This window comes from Ranitomeya variabilis, chromosome 1 (genome assembly GCF_051348905.1).
Source record: "Ranitomeya variabilis isolate aRanVar5 chromosome 1, aRanVar5.hap1, whole genome shotgun sequence".
Classification (NCBI taxonomy): Eukaryota; Metazoa; Chordata; class Amphibia; order Anura; family Dendrobatidae; genus Ranitomeya; species Ranitomeya variabilis.
In genome coordinates, this window is record NC_135232.1 from 404490686 (window position 1) to 404511164 (window position 20479).

Sequence of the window (20479 nt, forward strand, 5' to 3'; positions counted from 1 at the left end):
TGCAAGTGCTGTGATCCTGAGCAAGCAGGGGGGGCCCAATCGTTCGCATTGGCACTGGCACAGGGCCCCTCAAAGTAAAGCGGTGTGTTTGCATGGTGGGGGCGCCTCCCACCGGCAGCGACACTTTTGCGTACTCTGAGGGGCCCTGTGCCCGTGACGTCGCCAACGAGTATGCCCCCCCACCTGATGAAGGAACCTGCACTTTCATCTGCACCTTCCTCTTTGTCCCTGTGTAAGGTGGTATAACATGCGGGAAGGGGAACCTTACTTTCAGCAGGGTCAGATTCTGGCTGTGTAGAGTGCAAGGGGAATGTAGTGGTCTAGGTCAATGTACCAGCAGACTCATCTAGCAGTGGCTGGGCAATGGGCAGGATGAGGAGGAAACAGATATAGGGCCAAAGAATAAAGTAGGCTAAATGCAGTTCAAAATTGGTAACAGGACTAAACAGGCGGCATTGCTTTGTTCAGTGGAGTAGCAAACCCAAGAGCAGCAGACACTGTTTTAAGGGCCCAACCACACTAGTAGGCCAAATGCAGTTTAATATCTGCTACTGTAGGCCAAAAGCCAGAAGGTTGAAGCTCAGCTTTATTCAGTTGAGGACAAACAAGATGGAGGGGCAGACACCGTTAGTAGGCCCTAACCACCAATTTTTAAAAACACAGCACTTAATAAGAGCCAGAAGGTTGAAGCTCAGCTGTATTCAGTTGAGGTCAGACTCAACACCAGGGAGGGGCAGACACCGTTAGTAGGCCGTAACCAAAGTTGAAGGTCAAATGCAGTTTAATATCTGATACTATAGGCCGAAAGCCAGAAGGTTGAAGCTCAGCTGTATTCAGTTGAGGTCAACACCAGAGAGGGGCAGACACCGTTAGTAGGCTGTAACCAAAGTTGAAGGCCAAATGCAGTTTAATATCTGATACTATAGGCCGAAAGCCAGAAGGTTGAAGCTCAGCTGTATTCAGTTGAGGGAAAACACCAGGCAGGGGCAGACACCGTTAGTAGGCCCTAAACACCATTTTTTTTAAAAAAAAAACAGCACTTAATGAGAGCCAGAAGGTTGAAGCTCAGCTGTATTCAGTTGAGGGAAAACACCAGGGAGCAGCAAACAGAGCAATTAGGCCCCAACCAGCACTTAAAAAAAAAATAAATAAATAAATAAATATATATATATATTAGAGCCAGAAGGTTAAAGCTCAGCTGTATTCAGTTGAGGTCAACACCAGGGAGGGGCAGACACCATTAGTAGGACGTAACCAAAGTTGAAGGCCAAATGCAGTTTAATATCTGATACTATAGGCCGAAAGCCAGAGGGTTGAAGCTCAGCTGTATTCAGTTGAGGTCAACACCAGGGAGGGGCAGACACCGTTAGTAGGCCGTAACCAAAGTTGAAGGCCAAATGCAGTTTAATATCTGATACTATAGGCCGAAAGCCAGAAGGTTGAAGCTCAGCTGTATTCAGTTGAGGACAAACACCAGGCAGGGGCAGACACCGTTAGTAGGCCCTAAACACCAATTTTTTTTTAAACAACAGCACTTAATGAGAGCCAGAAGGTAGAAGCTCAGCTTTATTCAGTTGAGGACAAACACCAGGGAGGGGCAGACACCGTTAGTAGGCCCTAAACACCATTTTTTTTAAAAAAAACAGCACTTAATGAGAGCCAGAAGGTTGAAGCTCAGATTTATTCATTTGAGGACAACTTGAATTAGGGACTGCAGACAGACTTACCAGGCTGTCCCCTGTGTGGACCATGCACCCAATACATTAACCCATTGCGCCACAAAGGACACGTAACCTTCCGTGGCCATGCCTACAGGTCCATGTGTCTGTTGTCAGGTGTACCTTTGGACTCACAGATTGACATTGTGCATGGACAATGCGGTCTTTTACATGCTGGTGGAGGGGTGGGACGGCTTTTCTCGCAAAAGAATTGTCAACTGGGTAGCCCATAGCGTGGTACAGCGTAGTCCATCATGGCTTTATTAATATTAAATAAAATAAAAAAATAGGCTCTATGCACTGTAAAATAGGTTCCAGGGGTAAACGGGCAGCATTGGTGTGGTCAGTGGAGGAGTAATGCAAGTAGGGACCGCAGACAGGCTATCAAAGGCCTAAAATAACAAACAATAGGCTCATGGCAGTTTTATATCGGTTACATGGATACACAGGCAGGCAGCATTGTGGTCAGTGGAGGAGTAATGCAAGTAGGGACCACAGACAGGCTATCAAAGGCCTAAAATAACAAACAATAGGCTCATGGCAGTTTTATATCGGTTACATGGATACACAGGCAGGCAGCATTGTGGTCAGTGGAGGAGTAATGCAAGTAGGGACCGCAGATAGGCTATCAAAGGCCTAAAATAACAAACAATAGGCTCATGGCAGTTTTACATCAGTTACATGGATACACAGGCAGGCAGCATTGTGGTCAGTGGAGGAGTAATGCAAGTAGGGACCGCAGACAGGCTATCAAAGGCCTAAAATAACAAACAATAGGCTCATGGCAGTTTTATATCGGTTACATGGATACACAGGCAGGCAGCATTGTGGTCAGTGGAGGAGTAATGCAAGTAGGGACCGCAGACAGGCTATCAAAGGCCTAAAATAACAAACAATAGGCTCATGGCAGTTTTACATCGGTTACATGGATACACAGGCAGGCAGCATTGTGGTCAGTGGAGGAGTAATGCAAGTAGGGACCGCAGACAGGCTATCAAAGGCCTAAAATAACAAACAATAGGCTCATTGCAGTTTTATATCGGTTACATGGATGCACAGGCAGGCAGCATTGTGGTCAGTGGAGGAGTATTGCAAGGAGTGTCTGACACAGTTAGTACTCCAAAAAAATAAATAGATGTTAATGTCTCGCAAAACAACTATAAGTAAAAAAAGGGTGTCATGCTTAGGTACAGGGGTGGGCTCAACTGCAGAGTTTATGACAAAGTAATTTGGCAGTAAATTAGTATTTACTGGTGTCAATATAGGACACTGACCCAGACTACTTTAACTAGCATCATAGATGCAAACAAATTGGTATTGTTTGTCAGTGCCAGGCATTGAATGATGTCAGTGCATAGACTAAACATTGGTGGAGCTGTGCGAGATAATTTTGCACGTGGTAGAGCACAGTTTGAGCTGGGGGGGGGAACTCTCTTGTGGCCGGCGGTACCGCCCCAGGGCCCCTCATGTTACAATGGTGTGTCTGACGTTGGGTGCGCACCACCACCACCAGAGACACTACATTGTACTATGAGGGACCCAGTGGCAGTGCCGTCGACCAAAAGCGGGCACACCCACCTCTTCAGACAATCAGCACTGTAACGGGTGCTTGCGCCAAGTGGCGAGACAACGGCCCCGTGGGGGGATTTTTCCCATTGGGGGAGGTGTAAACATGTCGTATGCTGGACAAACAGCTGCTGCAAATTAACAGATTGGAACACTCAGTAAGACCAGTCCACAAGCAAGACCTTTTTATAGGAAAGCTAGGTGTCAGCCAGGAAAGGTGGGGCAAAATAATTTGAAATCCAGGAGTGGTTCATTTTAATGAAGGTGAGATCATCCACATTTTGGGTAGCCAGACGAGTCCTTTTTTCAGTTAATATTGAACCAGCAGCACTGAATACTCTTTCTGATAGCACACTAGCTGCTGGGCAAGCAAGCTCCTGCAACGCATATTCTGCCAATTCAGGCCAGGTGTCTAATTTTGATGCCCAGTAATCAAATGGGAATGACGGTTGAGGGAGAACATCGATAAGGGAAGAAAAATAGTTAGTAACCATACTGGACAAATGTTGTCTCCTGTCACTTTGAATAGATGCTGCAGTACCTGTCCTGTCTGCGGCCATTGCGAAATCACTCCACAACCTGGTCAGAAAACCGCTCTGTCCAACGCCACTTCTGATTTGTGCACCTCTAACACCACTGCCATGTAGCCCCCTGCAGCTTGTGTGAGACTGAGAACCATCACCGGCGCTGTGTGCTGGGAATGCCTGAATCAAACGGTCTACAAGAGTAGCTTGTTTGGTTGCTAATATTTGTTCGAGGTTCTCATGTGGCATAATATTTTGCAATTTGCCTTTATAGCGAGGGTCAAGGATGCAGGCCAACCAATAATGTCATCGCTCATCATTTTAATAATGCGTGTGTCCCTTTTGAGGATACATAAGGCATAATCCGCCATGTGGGCCAAAGTTCCAGTTGTCAAATCTGCGGTTGTGCTGGTTGGAGGGGCTGTTACAGGCAAATCTACGTCACTTGTCTCCCTTAAAAAAACAGAACCCAGCCTTGCAACGCCACTAATTTCTGTTGGCCCAGGAGAAGCTTCCTCATTCAAAAAGTACTCATCCCCATCATCCTCCTTGTCCTCCTCCTCCTCTTCGCCCGCTACCACGTCCTCTACACGTCCATGACCAGACAATGGCTGACTGTCATCAAGGCTTTCCTCTTCCTCGGCTGCAGACGCCTGCTCCTTTATGTGCGTCAAACTTTGCATCACCAGATGCATTAGGGGGATGCTCATGCTTATTATGGCGTTGTCTGCACTAACCAGCCGTGTGCATTCCTCAAAACACTGAAGGACTTGACACAGGTCTTGTAGCTTCGACCACTGCACACCTGACAACTCCATGTCTGCCATCCAACTGCCTGCCCGTGTATGTGTATCCTCCCACAAAAACATAACAGCACGCCTCTGTTCGCACAGTCTCTGAAGCATGTGCAGTGTGGAGTTCCACCTTGTTGAAATGTCGATGATTAGGCGATGCTGGGGAAGGTTCAAAGACTGCTGATAGTTCTGCATACGGCTGGAGTGTACGGGCGAACGGCGGATATGCGAGCAAAGTCTGCGCACTTTGAGGAGCAGGTCGGGTAACCCCGGGTAACTTTTCAGGAAGCACTGCACCACCAGGTTTAAGGTGTGAGCCAGGCAAGGAATGTGTTTCAGTTGGGAAAGGGCTATGGCAGCCATGAAATTCCTTCCATTATCACTCACAACCTTGCCTGCCTCAAGATGTACAGTGCCAGCCATGACTGAGTTTTATTCTGCAATAACTCGGACAGAACTTCCGCGGTGTGTCTGTTGTCGCCCAAACACTTCATTGCCAATACAGCCTGCTGACGCTTGCCACTAGCTGTCCCATAATGGCACACCTGGTGTGCAACAGTGGCAGCTGCGGATGGAGTGGATGTGCGACTGCGGTGTGTGGACGAGCTCTCGCTTCTGCATGAGGAGGAGGAAGAGGAGGAGGGGGGGCGAACGCCTACAGCCAACTCTTTCCTTGACCGTGGACTAGGCAAAACTGTCCCAATATTGCTGTCCCCTGTGGACCCTGCATCCACCACATTCACCCAGTGTGCCGTGATGGACACGTAACGTCCCTGGCCATGCCTACTGGTCCATGCATCTGCTGTTGCAGCGCCCCAGAGTCCTGGTCGTTGCAGTACTGTGGCTCCGCCACTACGGGGAGCTATGGTGCGTCCGATGGCACTGAAGGAGTTCATCTGATCAGGTATCACAGACACCAATACATTTCACAGCCGGGCCTCCGGGGGGAGCTAAGGGTGCTATTCATTAGGCCACTCCCCACCATAGTGGGTAAACTGGGGGTCAGGCAGGAAGTTAGATCAGAAAGCTGACTGGGTTGGAACCAGGCAACACCTTGTGGCAGAGGGTGTTGTAGGGGAAGATACAGTAGGGTCTCTGTCAGGGGTGGGATCCTGACAGAGGCTTGGCAACGAGAACGAACGTAACGGGACCGTGCCTGCTCCGGGTAGCGGCGGTGCCCAAGAAAGGATTAGAAGAGAGATAGATTGTGCTGAGTGAGAAACGGGATCACGCAAAGGAGAAATACCAGTAGGAGTCGTGCTGTAAGACCGAAGCAACATCCTACTGAGGCGCACTACCGGTGGCCGGAACGCCGAGGGAGTAGAATAACATTCAGCTTCAAGCAATACTCCAAACAGCGGCAGGACAGTCAGTCTCAGGCGGGCTGTCTAACTCAAATCACCTATGAAGTCTTGGGAGGCAATTGTGGGAGAGGGGCGTCTCTAGGGTCCCGGAAGAACTCCAGGCCTACCCGTCAAACGGGTGCCGTTCCTACCCGAACCTCAGGGAGGGACGGAGGATTAGCAGAACATCATCTAGTCGAGTTGTGAGGGAACTTCAGAAACAGACACAACAGTTGTGGGGTACTTTCCGTAAGCGCAGCAGGGAAGGACTACAACACATAGCGCTAGGGGGAAGGCACAGATTTCCTCCTGTGAAGAGAACTCTGGAAGTGTCATTGGACCGGCCGGACTTGCGCAGCCTGGTGAGCCGTATTCTGGACTGAGGACTCAGAGATCTTCAGTAAAGAGGTAAAGAGACTGCAACCTGGTGTCCTCGTTATTTACCGCGACCTGCACCCCACAACTGCACCGTTACAACACCACTTATTGTACTGGACGTCCCCCACTGACGGACAGGGCCACGGACCGGGTCTAGCCACCGTGACAACCCCAGAACTGGACAGAGACTCTCAGAGGCCCGGCTCCGGGTGCCCCTCGGCCCTGCGGCGGTGTGGGGGCGCTCCAACTGTCAGGTGCACCTTTGTAGTCACAGACTGCCTGAGTGCATGGACGATGCGGTCTTTAACATGCTGTTGGAGGGCTGGGATGGCTTTTCTAGAAAAGAAGTGCCGACTGGGTAGCTCGTAGCGTGGTACAGCGTAGTCCATCAGCGCTTTGAAAGCTTCGCTTTCAACTAACCGGTAGGGCATCATCTCTAATGAGATTAGTCTAGCAATGTGGGCGTTCAAACCCTGTGTACGCGGATGCGAGGATGAGTACTTCCTTTTCCTAACAAGAGTCTCATGTAGGGTGAGCTGGACTGGAGAGCTGGAGATCGTGGAACTAGCGGTGGTGCCGGTGGACATGGGTGAGTGAGAGAGGGTTGGAGATGGTATTCTTGCCGGTGCCCTACATGCAGTGTTTCCTACTGCAAACCTGGTGATTCCCTGACTGCTTTGGCCTGGCAACGAAAGCTGCACAGATACTGCCGGTGGTGCGGGAAATGGTGGGTTTACAGTGAAGGAAGGGATGTAGCGTTGCTGACTAGCTTCATTGGCCGAGGGTGCTGCAACCTTTAGGGACATTTGGTAGTTATTCCAGGCTTGCAAATGCATGGTGGATAAATGTCTATGCATGCAACTTGTATTTAGACTTTTAAGATTCTGACCTCTGCTTAAGGTAGTTGAACATTTTTGACAGATGACTTTGCGCTGATCATTTGGATGTTGTTTAAAAAAATGCCAGACTGCACTCTTTCTACTATTGGATAACTTTTCAGGCATTGCAGACTGAGCTTCTTTAACCAGATGGCCACGCTGTCCTCCAACAGGTTTTGGTTTTGCCACGCGTTTTTGGCCAGATACGGGCACAGTGGATGGAACCTGTTGTGATGTTGATGCCTGCTGCGGCTCCTCCTCCTCCGCTTCTGAACTACTGCCGCCTGCACCCTGTTCCCCCAATGGCTGCCAATCGGGGTCAACAACTGGGTCATCTATGACCTCCTCTTCTATGTCGTGTGCAACTTCGTCTGTGTCACCGTGTAAGCCGGTGGTATAGCGTTCGTGACGGGGCACCATAGTCTCCGCTGGGTTTGATTCTGCCTCAGTACACTGCGAGGGTAATGTTCTGGTCTGAGTCAAAGGAACAGCATAGTAATCTGGCTGTGGCTGTGCATCTGTGCACTCCATGTCCGATTCAACTTCTAATGGGCATGGCCTGTTAACTGTTTCACTGTCTAACCCAGGAACGGTATGTGTAAAGAGCTCCATGGAGTAACCTGTTGTGTCGACTGACGCATCCTTCACTGTTGTTCTGGGTGAAGGACACAAGGAAGCGACTTGTTCCTGACCGGGAGCATCCACTGATGATGCACTGCTCTGACATTTGGCACTTTCCGAGGAGGAGGCGAAAGAGCTAGAGGCAGAGTGAGCAATGAAAGCCAATACTTGTTCCTCCTGCTGCGGCTTCAAAAGTGGTTTTCCTACTCCCAGAAAAGAGAGCGTTCGAGGCCTTGTGTAGGCAGACGACGTTTTTGGCTCAACAACTCGAGACTTAGGTGCTGTACTGCTTTTACCACGACCACCTGATGCTCCACCACCACTACCATCATTACCAGCTGACAATGACCGCCCACAGCCACGACCTCTTCCACTAGACTTCCTCATTGTTTGCAAAACGTAACCAAAGTAACGCTATTTGTTACTGTAAAACAACTTATAAGGTGAACTCAAACTTCTGTAGGATTTATATATACCTTTATAGGTGCCTGACACTGAAAGGAAAATCAGGCCCAATGTTACACACTAGGCTTTCTGTGCCCCAATAATTTGAGACATATGGCACACACAGGAGCAGCACTCAAGCAGACTTGCCAATATTTATCTCCCACTAATTATTTTTTTTTTAAAAGGGAGAATTTACCCCCCCCCCCCAAAAAAAAAGGCCCAGTATTACACAGTGGTTTTCGGTGGCACACAATGAGAGAGAGATGCCACCCACAGCAATGGCACGGAGGCAGACTTGCCAATATTTATCTCCCACTAATTTTTTTTTTTGAAAGGGAGAATGTACCCAAAAACAAAAAAAATGGCCAAGTATCACACACTGGTTTTTGGTGGCACACAATGAGAGACAGATGCCACACACAGGACTGGCACGGAGGCAGGCTTGCCAATATTTATCTCCCACTATTTTTTTTAGAAAAGGGAGAATGTCCCCAAAAACAAAAAAAATGGCCAAGTATCACACACTGGTTTTTGGTGGCACACAATGAGAGACAGATGCCACACACAGCAATGGCACGGAGGCAGACTTGCCAATATTTATCTCCCACTAATTTTTTTTTGGGAAAAGGGAGAATGTACCCCCCAAAAAAAAAAAAATGGCCAAGTATTACACAGTGTTTTCGGTGCCACACAATGACAGACAGATGCCACACACAGCAATGGCACGGAGGCAGACTTGCCAATATTTATCTCCCACTAATTTTTTTTTGGAAAAGGGAGAATTTAGCAAAAAAAAAAAAAATGGCCAAGTATTACACAGTGTTTTCGGTTGCACACAATGAGAGACAGATACCACACACAGCAATGGCACGGAGGCAGACTTGCCAATATTTATCTCCCACTAATTTTTTTTTTGGAAAAGGGAGAATGTACCCAAAAAAAATGGCCAAGTATTACACAGTGTTTTCGGTGCTACACAATGACAGACAGATGCCACACACAGCAATGGCACGGAGGCAGACTTGCCAATATTTATCTCCCACTAATTTTTTTTTTTGGAAAAGGGAGAATTTAGCAAAAAAAAAAAAAAATGGCCAAGTATTACACAGTGTTTTCGGTGCCACACAATGACGACAGATGCCACACACAGCAATGGCACGGAGGCAGACTTGCCAATATTTATCTCCCACTATTTTTTTTTTTGGGAAAAGGGAGAATTTAGCAAAAAAAAAAAAAAAATGGCCAAGTATTACACAGTGTTTTCGGTGGCACACAATGAGGGACAGATACCACACACAGCAATGGCACGGAGGCAGACTTGCCAATATTTATCTCCCACTAATTTTTTTTTTGGAAAAGGGAGAATGTACCCAAAAAAAAAAAATGGCCAAGTATTACACAGTGTTTTCGGTGCCACACAATGACAGACAGATGCCACACACAGCAATGGCACGGAGGCAGACTTGCCAATATTTATCTCCCACTAATTTTTTTTTTGGAAAAGGGAGAATGTACCCAAAAAAAAAAAAAAATGGCCAAGTATTACACAGTGTTTTCGGTGGCACACAATGAGAGACAGATACCACACACAGCAATGGCACGGAGGCAGACTTGCCAATATTTATCTCCCACTAATTTTTTTTTTTGGAAAAGAGAGAATGTACCCAAAAAAAAAAAAAAAAAAAAGGCCAAGTATTACACAGTGTTTTCGGTGCCACACAATGAGAGACAGATACCACACACAGCAATGGCACGGAGGCAGACTTGCCAATATTTATCTCCCTGCAGTTATCTCAGAAAAGTATGGCAGGCAGCTATAAAAAGGACTGCTGCACACAAAAGTGTGGACAAACACACAAGATAGCTGTGCAGAAAGGAAGGAAAAACAGGATTTGTGCTTTGAAAAAAGCAGTTGGTTTGCACAGCGGCGTACACACAGACACAGCAACGCAGCTATCAGGGTCAGGGAGCCTTCTAGTGCAGCCCAATGAGCTACAGCGCTGAGGAAAAAAAAAATGTAGCTTCCACTGTCCCTGCAATCAAAAGGTGGTGTTGGACAGTGGAAATCGCTACAGCACAAGCGGTTTGTAGCTTTATGTACCCTGCCTATCACTATCCCTGCTTCCGAAGAAGCTGCAGCAACCTCTCCCTACGCTCAGATCAGCAGCAGTAAGATGGCGGTCGGCGGGAACGCCCCTTTATAGCCCCTGTGATGCCACAGAAAGCAAGCCAATCACTGCAATGCCCTTCTCTAAGATGGTGGGGACTGAGATCTATGTCATCACGCTGCCCACACTCTGCGTCCACCTTCATTGGCTGAGAAATGGCACTTTTAGCGTCATTGAAACGCGACTTTGGCGCGAAAGTCGCGTACCGCATGGCAGACCCCACACAGGGATCGGCTCGGTTTCATGAGACGCCGACTTTGCCAAAAGTCGGCGACTTATGAAAATGAACGATCCGTTTCGCTCAACCCTACTAATAAGTGATGAAAAATCTGCACCATAAACGCATGTAAAAAATGTGCATATTTTATGCTGCATTTTTCCTGCCAAGAGATGCAGAAATTTCTGCACTAATTACTTAATATGTGCACATACCCTTAAAGGGGCATTCCAATGACTTAACATTTTACTGAAATCACTGAGATCAGTTTAAAATACTAAAACAAATAATACTCCCCTTCATTGATCCTCTGTAGGTGTTGTTTTGGTACTACTACTGTCTCTGCTAGCCAATGATTCTGCGTCCCATACTCGACACACATAGAGGCAGGAAAAGACTGTCTAAGGCAGGTCTGTCACCACTGTTCCTAGCGATTCACTCACAGACATTTTGCAGCCACTTCCAGTGTGCTGAGGATGGGGCCAGGATACACGTAAGAACATGTTCTCACGTTCAGTATTTGGTCAGTACTGTATTTATAAGCCAAAACCAGGAGAGGAACAATCAGAGGAAAAGTATAATAGAAACACGTCACCACTTCCAGTGCCGTATTTGGCATTCATGCTGCCCTAGGCACTGTAAGTGCATACCTCCCAACTTTTGAAGATGGGAAAGAGGGACAAAGTTTGCGTCGCGCAACGCGCGCCGTGGCAAATTTTAGGCCACGCCTCTGACCACACCCATTCATAATTAGTCACACCCATATCCACGTCCCAACCACACCCATTTAGCACTGCTGATCACACTGTTTCATATACAATAATTATAAACAAAAAAATATGGCCACACAGTGCTCCTTACTGTATAATGGCCACACATGATGCTCCATACTGTATAATGGCCGCACATGATGCTCCATACTGTATAATGACTGCACATGATGCTCCATACTGTATATTGGCTGCACATGATGCTCCATACTGTATAATGACCCCACATGATGCTCAGTACTGTATAATGACCGCACATGATGCTCCATACTGTATAATGACCGCACATGATGCTCCATACTGTATAATGGCCGCACATGATGCTCCATACTGTATAATGGCTGCACATGATGCTCCATACTGTATAATGACCCCACATGATGCTCAATACTGTATAATGACCGCACATGATGCTCCATACTGTATAATGACCGCACATGATGCTCCATACTGTATAATGACCGCACATGATGCTCCATACTGTATAATGACCGCACATGATGCTCCATACTGTATATTGGCCGCACATGATACTTCGTACCATATAATGGCCACACATAGCTACTCCTACACACGCGGCTGCGCTCCTTACACTTTGCACACACGGCTCCGCTCCATACACCTCATACACACACGGCTCTGCTCCGTACACCTCGTACACATTTAGCTCCGCTCCATACACCTCATACACACACGGCTCCGCTCCATACACCTCATACACACACGGCTCTGCTCTGTACACCTCGTACACATTTAGCTCCACTCCATACACCTCATACACACACGGCTCTGCTCCATACACCCCGCACACACACGGCTCCGCTCCATACACCTCACACACACACATGGCTCCGCTCCATACACCTCATACACACACCTTAATTGTGCCATGATTTGCTGTCTCATTATAGCACATGATGATACAGTGTCAGACTGTCACAGGGGCTTTGGCTTAGCCCTTTTATGCGTGGGGAAAAAAAGCAGCCACAATAGCGTCGTCACCCTCTCCCAGGGAGCTGCAGCTGCTCCTCCTCTGAAATGCACTGACTGGAGTGTCAGTGAGTCATCGATCTGTGACATCGACTACTCACTCACTGATCTGCATCTGTCGCTCTGCAATAACACAGCAGTGAGCACTGAGCAGCCGAGGCAAACAGAGGGAGGCTGTGAGTGTGTCTATCCCACCGTGCTCAGCCCCACTCATTCCACGCACGATTACTAGCCAGGCATTATTAGCTCCAGTCCACTGGTCTGCTACTTACATTGCCGCCGGCACCCAGACTGTGTTCGGCTGTTACGTACCTCAAAAGAGCTATGCTCAAACTAGAAGTGTCCCCTCTCTCTCCCTCTCTGAACAGTGATGCACACTGGGAGACTCAGGAACATACAGGAAGGGGTGTGGCCTAACAAAAGGGGGTGTGATGGCAGTTTCTCCTGCTGTCTCCGGGATCAGAGCGTCCTGTGCTGGACAGCGGGGCAAAGCATCAAATCCGGGACAGTCCCGCACAATGAGGGACGGTTGGGAGCTAGGTAAGTGGTCACTCCCTCTATTGGTTACTTAGACAACAGTCTCATGCAGCCATCAGTTTTACACGTACAAATTCTATCCGTATTTTTCACAACTACAGGTAACGATTATAGTCTATGAGGCAGTCCACATATCCGTGATTTTTCACAGACTGTGTGCCTGTGCAGAATTTACGGAGATTTGTCCGTTTTTTTACAGTACAACATATGAAAAGTGCTAATACAAGTCTATGGGTCCAGAAAAAAAACATATCACACAGTAACTATTAGTATACAGTCTATGCACAATCCGTGTGCTGACAGTGATTAACATTGCAAAGTTTAGCAGAGGCTTCGTCATTTATTTATCCATCTGTGAAAACCACCAACAATAACTGATGGTAAAAATGGGCACACGGACCGTACACTGATGATACACGGACTGTACACTGATGACACACGGACTGTGTACTGATGACACACAAACCATAAACTGATGACGCACGGACTGTACACTGATAACACACGGACCGTATACTGACGATACACGAACTCTTCATACACTGATGATGCACATATTGTACGTACACTGATGATGCACAAACCATACATACACTGATGATGCACAGACCATACACTGATGACATACAGACCGTACACTGATGACGCATGGACCGTACACTGATGATGCACGGACCATACACTGATGACGCACGGCCCGTACACTGATGACGCACGGCCCGTACACTGATGACGCACAGCCCATACACTGATGACGCACGGACCATACACTGATGACACCGGAACCATTTTACACGTACTTGTTTAAACACAGACGAGTGAAAGATGACGAAAAATGCCCATTACCATTAAATAGTAGTTAATGTACCCATACACATTAGACTAAGGTCAGCCAAACCCGCAGATATCAATATACTCGGCTGACAATCTGATCCTAGATTAACACATCCATGTGCTACAATCTGAGAGAAGCCGAATTATTTTTTTCTCAGTGGTCATCCAGGTTGCTTAATTTTTTTTTCTCCCGTTTTGTTTCACTAAAGAGGCGCTCACTTCAAGCCAATACAAAACCCTTGGAATGTTAAGTTTTTATTCAAGTTTATCACTAAGAAACAAATGCAATCAATTCACTTTTATTAAGAGAAGCTGTAACAACTCTGCTGGCATCATGGCATGGCCTCGCATCTCTCACACTATCTTACCCACTGCTCCAGGTCATGATGTGGTTTCTGTTTCATGCCAGCTCCATGTTCTGTGTCTCTGCTCTCTGCATGCTTCATGGCTGTGTGTATAGGGGGGCGGCGCCTGAACTCTCTGGTACTTATAGGAATCAGGTGCATCTGTCTAATCTGTTCCTGACCAATTGCCAGGAGGCCTCCAGTATATAGTGCAGCTCCACCCAGTGGTCTGCGCCTGTGCAATGTGTTAGCTCAGTTTGTGTTTAGCTTCTGAGTTTGCCAGGCCTTGCTCTGAGTTAAGGTACCGTCACACTAAATGATATCGCTAGCGATCCGTGACGTTGCAGCGTCCTGGATAGCGATATCGTTGTGTTTGACACGCAGCAGCGATCAGGATCCTGCTGTGATATCGCTGGTCGTTGATTAAAGTTCAGAACTTTATTTGGTCATCAGATCGCCGTGTATCGTTGTGTTTGACAGCAAAAGCAACGATGCCAGCGATGTTTTACAGTGGTAACCAGGGTAAATATCGGGTTACTAAGCGCAGGGCCGCGCTTAGTAACCCGATGTTTACCCTGGTTACCAGTGTAAAATGTAAAAAAAACAAACAGTACATACTCACCTTCGCGTCCCCCGCCATCCGCTTCCTGCACCGACTGAGCGCTGGCCGTAAAGTGAAAGCACAGCACAGCGGTGACGTCACCGCTCTGCTGTTAGGGCCGGCACTCAGTCAGTGCAGGAAGCGGACGCTGGGGGACGCGAAGGTGAGTATGTAGTGTTTGTTTTTTTACATTTTACACTGGTAACCAGGGTAAACATCTGGTTACTAAGCGCGGCCCTGCGCTTAGCAACCCGATGTTTACCCTGGTTACCCAGGGACCTCGGCATTGTTGGTCGTTGGAGAGCTGTCTGTGTGACAGCTCTCCAGCAACAAAACAGCGATGCTGCAGCGATCGGCATCGTTGTCTGTATCGCTGCAGCGTCGCTTAGTGTGACGGTACCTTTACTCCCTCTCTGGAGGCTTTTCTCTGTGCTATTGCCTTGGTCTTGTTGTCCACCCTCCAGGAGGCAGAATATCCTGGTCCCTGTGTCTTTGTCCTTGTTTCTTGTCTTGTTCCATTTCCTTGTCTGAACTTAGTCTTATCTCGGTCTCCTTGTCTGTGGCTTCCTTCCCTGCTGTGTCTTTCATTGTGTTCTCAGTCTGCCTACACTCCGCACTCTTGCGGCTCTGCTTGCTCTGTACCTTTGTGGCTTTACTTCTGCTCCGCACTCCTGCGGTTCAGCTCCTTTCTACTCTGCTTATCTTCTGCTGCTGCTGCAGTTATCCCTTGCTGCAGCTCCTCTCCACATTCCTTGTGGCTCTGCTCTGCTTTGCTGCAGAAACCTCTCGCTGCAGCTCCTTTCAGTATTCCTTGTGGTTCTGCTCTGCTTAGCTTTTGTTGCTACACTATCTCTTGCTGCTCTACCATTCCTATGCGGTTCTCTTCCTGTGTGAACAGGTCCCAACCTGTTCCTTCATTCTCCTTTCCTTCTGGCTTGTTTCCGTACCTACATCTCCTGTGTGAACAGGTCCCTACCTGTTCCTTCATATTTCATATCCGTTCCTGCACCTCCTGTGTGAACATGTCCCTACCTGTTCCTCCACACTACATATCCATACCTGCACCTCCAGTGTGAACAGGTCCCTACCTGTTCCTTCATAAACCACATCAACCAGTCCTGTATTCTCTGCCGTGCCTTCCAATCCAGTGTTCCTGCCAGTCCTGCTGTTCCTGCCGTGACTTCCAGTCCTGTGTTTCCTGCCGTCCCTGCCAGTCCTGTGTCTCTGCCAGCCCTGTGTTCTCTGCCGTGTCTCTGCCAGCCCTATGTCTCAGCTGTGCCAGCCTACTTGTCTGAGTTTCAGCCGTGCTCTTCTGCCAGTCCTGCCTGATGCTCGCACCAATCCTGGTGTTCCTGTCTCCCAAGTGGGATCAGCAGCCACAGCCAGACACCACCCTGGAGTAGCACCTGCAGCTGCCTGCTGCACAAGCCTGACCTCACCATCAGGGGCTCCAGTGAGAACCCAGGCAGCTGTCATAGTCACGCCCCTTCCAGGGAAGTCTGGTTTGTGGCACAGTGGGGCCACAAATCCCCCGAGCTCACGCCCACCAGTCAGGGCGGGAGCGTGACAGAAGCCAAATACATTGAATTGGCATGTGAACCCAGGTATGCAAATCACATGCATAAGGTCACGGGATCGCTTTCTTGTAACAGGGAATCGTAATAGCATGAATAGAGACTGTTTTTCTAAGTCTGGACTGCCCCTTTAATGGTATTGGCTATATGTTTGGGCTCCTTGTCCTGCTGCAAAATTTGGAGCCAGATGCATCCTTGCCACCTGCCCGAACTACAGCCAAAAATGATGCACGACAGAGCATGTGCTGACTTTGTCTGCATCAATGTCCCCATCAGCGCATATCACTGAAAGCTGTTTTGTGGAGGTTCAGATATAAGCCCGACAGAGCCTCCGAATGCATTTATACAGAATAGACAGTCAATCACACAATCCACGAGCAAAATGTTTGTCCATTGAGTGAAACAAATTATAACATTGTTTAAAGAGGCCACTGCTTTAATATTGATGACCTAAACTTAGGACAGCCCCTGTCCAAAGGGGATGACCTATCCTTAGGATAGGTCATCAATGTCTGATCGGTAGGGGTGCAACGCCTGCCACTCCCATCAATCAACTGTACTTGGTGGCTGGAACTGCACACACCCTGCACCCCTCTCTCTCTTGCACCCTGCACCCCTCTCTCTCTTGCACTCTGCACCCCTCTCTCTCTTGCTCCCTGCACCCCTCTCTCTCTCTTGCTCCCTGCACCCCTCTCTCTCTTGCTCCCTGCACCCCTCTCTCTCTTGCTCCCTGCACACCTCTCTCTCTGCTCCCTGCACCCCCCTCTCTCTTGCTCCCTGCACCCCCCTCTCTCTTGCTCCCTGCACCCCCTTGCTCCCTTCTATCTCACACACCCTGCACTTCTCTGTCACAGTCTGGACCTCTCTATTTCCCACAGCCTATAATTGCCACACATCCCTGTCAGTCTTCACCCCCACAGCCCACAGAGCCTGCACCCCTCTATCACATACAAGCACTCCACATGTAACCGTTCCCTCATTAGCTCTCACAAGTTTCCTCATCTCCTTCAGCTGCTCCTGCAGCTTCCAGCCTGCAAAGCTCTGTGGCTCCTCCCCCTTGAGTCACATGATCGTGACACCATCCCAGGTCCTGTACCATTCAGATGTCATTTCTACTAGTGATGGGCAGTCCGGCTCTTTTTGGTGATCCGGCTCTCATGGCTCCGCTCACCAAAAAGAGCCGGTTCGTGAGCCGAAAGAGCCGGCTCTTTTTGGATCCTAAATGGATCCCTACTCAATATCTATTCAGGTGTCCAAAACTCCGCCCACCTACAGCAGAATCCCCGCCCACTTCTTAGAGCCAATTAAATTGAAGCGTGGGCGGGATTTTGCTCAGGTGGGCGGAGTTACACATGCCGAAGTCCGGGATTTTACGCCCAGTGAGAGCCATTCAGGAATTTTAGTGGCTCTCACTGGTGTGCCGGCTCCCATCGTTCACAGCAGGGAGCCGGCTCTTTGTGTCAGCTCGTTCGTGAATGACACATCACTAATTTCTACCGTTAAGGCAGGGAGCTGATTAGTGCTTCCCTTCCCCCGCCGTGCACTCGCATATCAAAATACCCCCCTTAAAAAAAACTTGGCCTGCCCCTGCAACCTGCTGGACTAAAAAACAAACAAACAAACAAACAAACAAAAAACCTTGCTCAGGTGCCAACACCCCTACCCCCTGCATCCTGGTGCCCTCAAGTGTCTAGTGGCAAATACTGCCCAGGCCACTTCTGTATTTCTGTATTTATCACCCACTCCTGGTTTTGGCTTACACATACTGAGGTAAAATACTGACGGAATGCTGAATATGTGAACGTGGTCTTACAGTGGGATTTTGGGATGATTTTTGGAGCACTGTAGGTGCTCAAATAATATATATATATATATATATATATATATATATATATATATATATATATATATATATATATATATATATATATATATATATATATATATATATATATATATACACACTCACTGGCCACTTTATTAGGTACACCTGTCCAACTTCTTTTTAACACTTAATTTCTAATCAGCCAATCACATGGCGGCAACTCAGTGCATTTAGGCATGTAGACATGGTCAAGACAATCTCCTGCAGTTCAAACCGAGCATCAGTATGGGGAAGAAAGGTGATTTGAGTGCCTTTGAACGTGGCATGGTTGTTGGTGCCAGAAGGGCTGGTCTGAGTATTTCAGAAACTGCTGATCTACTGGGATTTTCACGCACAACCATCTCTAGGGTTTACAGAGAATGGTCCGAAAAAGAAAAAAAATCCAGTGAGCGGCAGTTCTGTGGGCGGAAATGCCTTGTTGATGCCAGAGGTCAGAGGAGAATGGGCAGACTGGTTCGAGCTGATAGAAAGGCAACAGTGACTCAAATCGCCACCCGTTACAACCAAGGTAGGCCTAAGAGCATCTCTGAACGCACAGTGCGTCGAACTTTGAGGCAGATGGGCTACAGCAGCAGAAGACCACACCGGGTACCACTCCTTTCAGCTAAGAACAGGAAACTGAGGCTACAATTTGTACAAGCTCATCGAAATTGGACAGTAGAAGATTGGAAAAACGTTGCTTGGTCTGATGAGTCTCGATTTCTGCTGCGACATTCGGATGGTAGGGTCAGAATTTGGCGTAAACAACATGAAAGCATGGATCCATCCTGCCTTGTATGGAGCATCTTTGGGATGTGCAGCCGACAAATCTGCGGCAACTGTGTGATGCCATCATGTCAATATGGACCAAAATCTCTGAGGAATGCTTCCAGCACCTTGTTGAATCTATGCCACGAAGAATTGAGGCAGTTCTGAAGGCAAAAGGGGGTCCAACCCGTTACTAGCATGGTGTACCTAATAAAGTGGCCGGTGAGTGTATATATATATAATCTTTATTGTTTTCATTTCTGCTATTAATGTAGTGATGTAGGATTGATGATGATTATCTGTTTAATTTGTTCATGGCTGTTAAAAAAAAAAAAAAAAGAATAAAAAAACCTGATATTTACTTTGAGCATTTTTTGTGAATAACCTGGACAAACTAAAAATTCCCTAATGTGAATGCTGTTACAATAGGAAGAGTTGTAAAAGAGGAAAAAAGGATAACAGACAAGCAAATAACAGATTCTCAATGTGGGGACATTTTCTGCATTTTCGTAAAAAAATAATAAGCATTTGTTATTTCATTAGAATTTTTATACTGTATTAACTGTAGTTTAGTTTTTTTCATAATCTAATGTACACATGAAAAATAAGAAAATACGCAATAAATCTTGTCAGAGAAATTATGCTTATTATTCCTACTCGACTGATCATTTACTTTTGATTCACAGGTAAAATCTGTCTGCAGTGAATACAGATTTTCACTTTATTGAGTGAGAGAGATGGGCGGACACCTGGATGTTCGGGTCCGGCGGGTTCGGCCGAACCGTTATAGTAAGTTCGGGTACCAGAACAGTACCCAGACCCGAACCCGAACCCTGACCCCATTCAATTACATGACAGCGTGGCAAACACCGCTTCTGATCGGTGGGGAAATCATCCCCGCCTGTCAGAGAATTGCGGTTCCCATGCTGTCAAAAGCTCAGCTGTGATCAGATGTATAAAGTTTACCTCCGGTCACTGGCGTCCGCTGATGGGAATACAGCTCCCATCTTCCCACCTGCTGCTGCTAATAACAGCGAGAGCAGAAGAGGCTGATGAGTGTATTCATTAGCCGGCTCTTGAAATTTTATTAAATATTTAAAAAAACAAAAACTGCGTGGTTTCCCATGTATTTTTGACAACCAGCTAGCAAAACTCACAGTTGGGGCCTGCAACCCTCAGCTGTCAACTTCAGCAAGGTTGGCTACAAGAATAGAGGGGTCCCCACTAGTGTTGAGCAATACCTTCCGATACTTGAAAGTATCGGTATCGGATAGTATCGGCCGATACCCGAAAAATATCGGATATCGCCGATACCGATACCCGATACCAATACAAGTCAATGAGACTCAAGTATCGGAAGGTATCCTGGATGGTTCCCAGGGTCTGAAGGAGAGGAAACTCTCCTTCAGGCCCTGGGATCCATATCCATGTAAAAAATAAAGAATTAAAATAAAAAATATGGATATACTCACCCGTCCGGAGGCCCCTGGACCTTACCGATTGTAACCGGCAGCCTCCATTCCTAAGAATGAGGAGTTTAGGA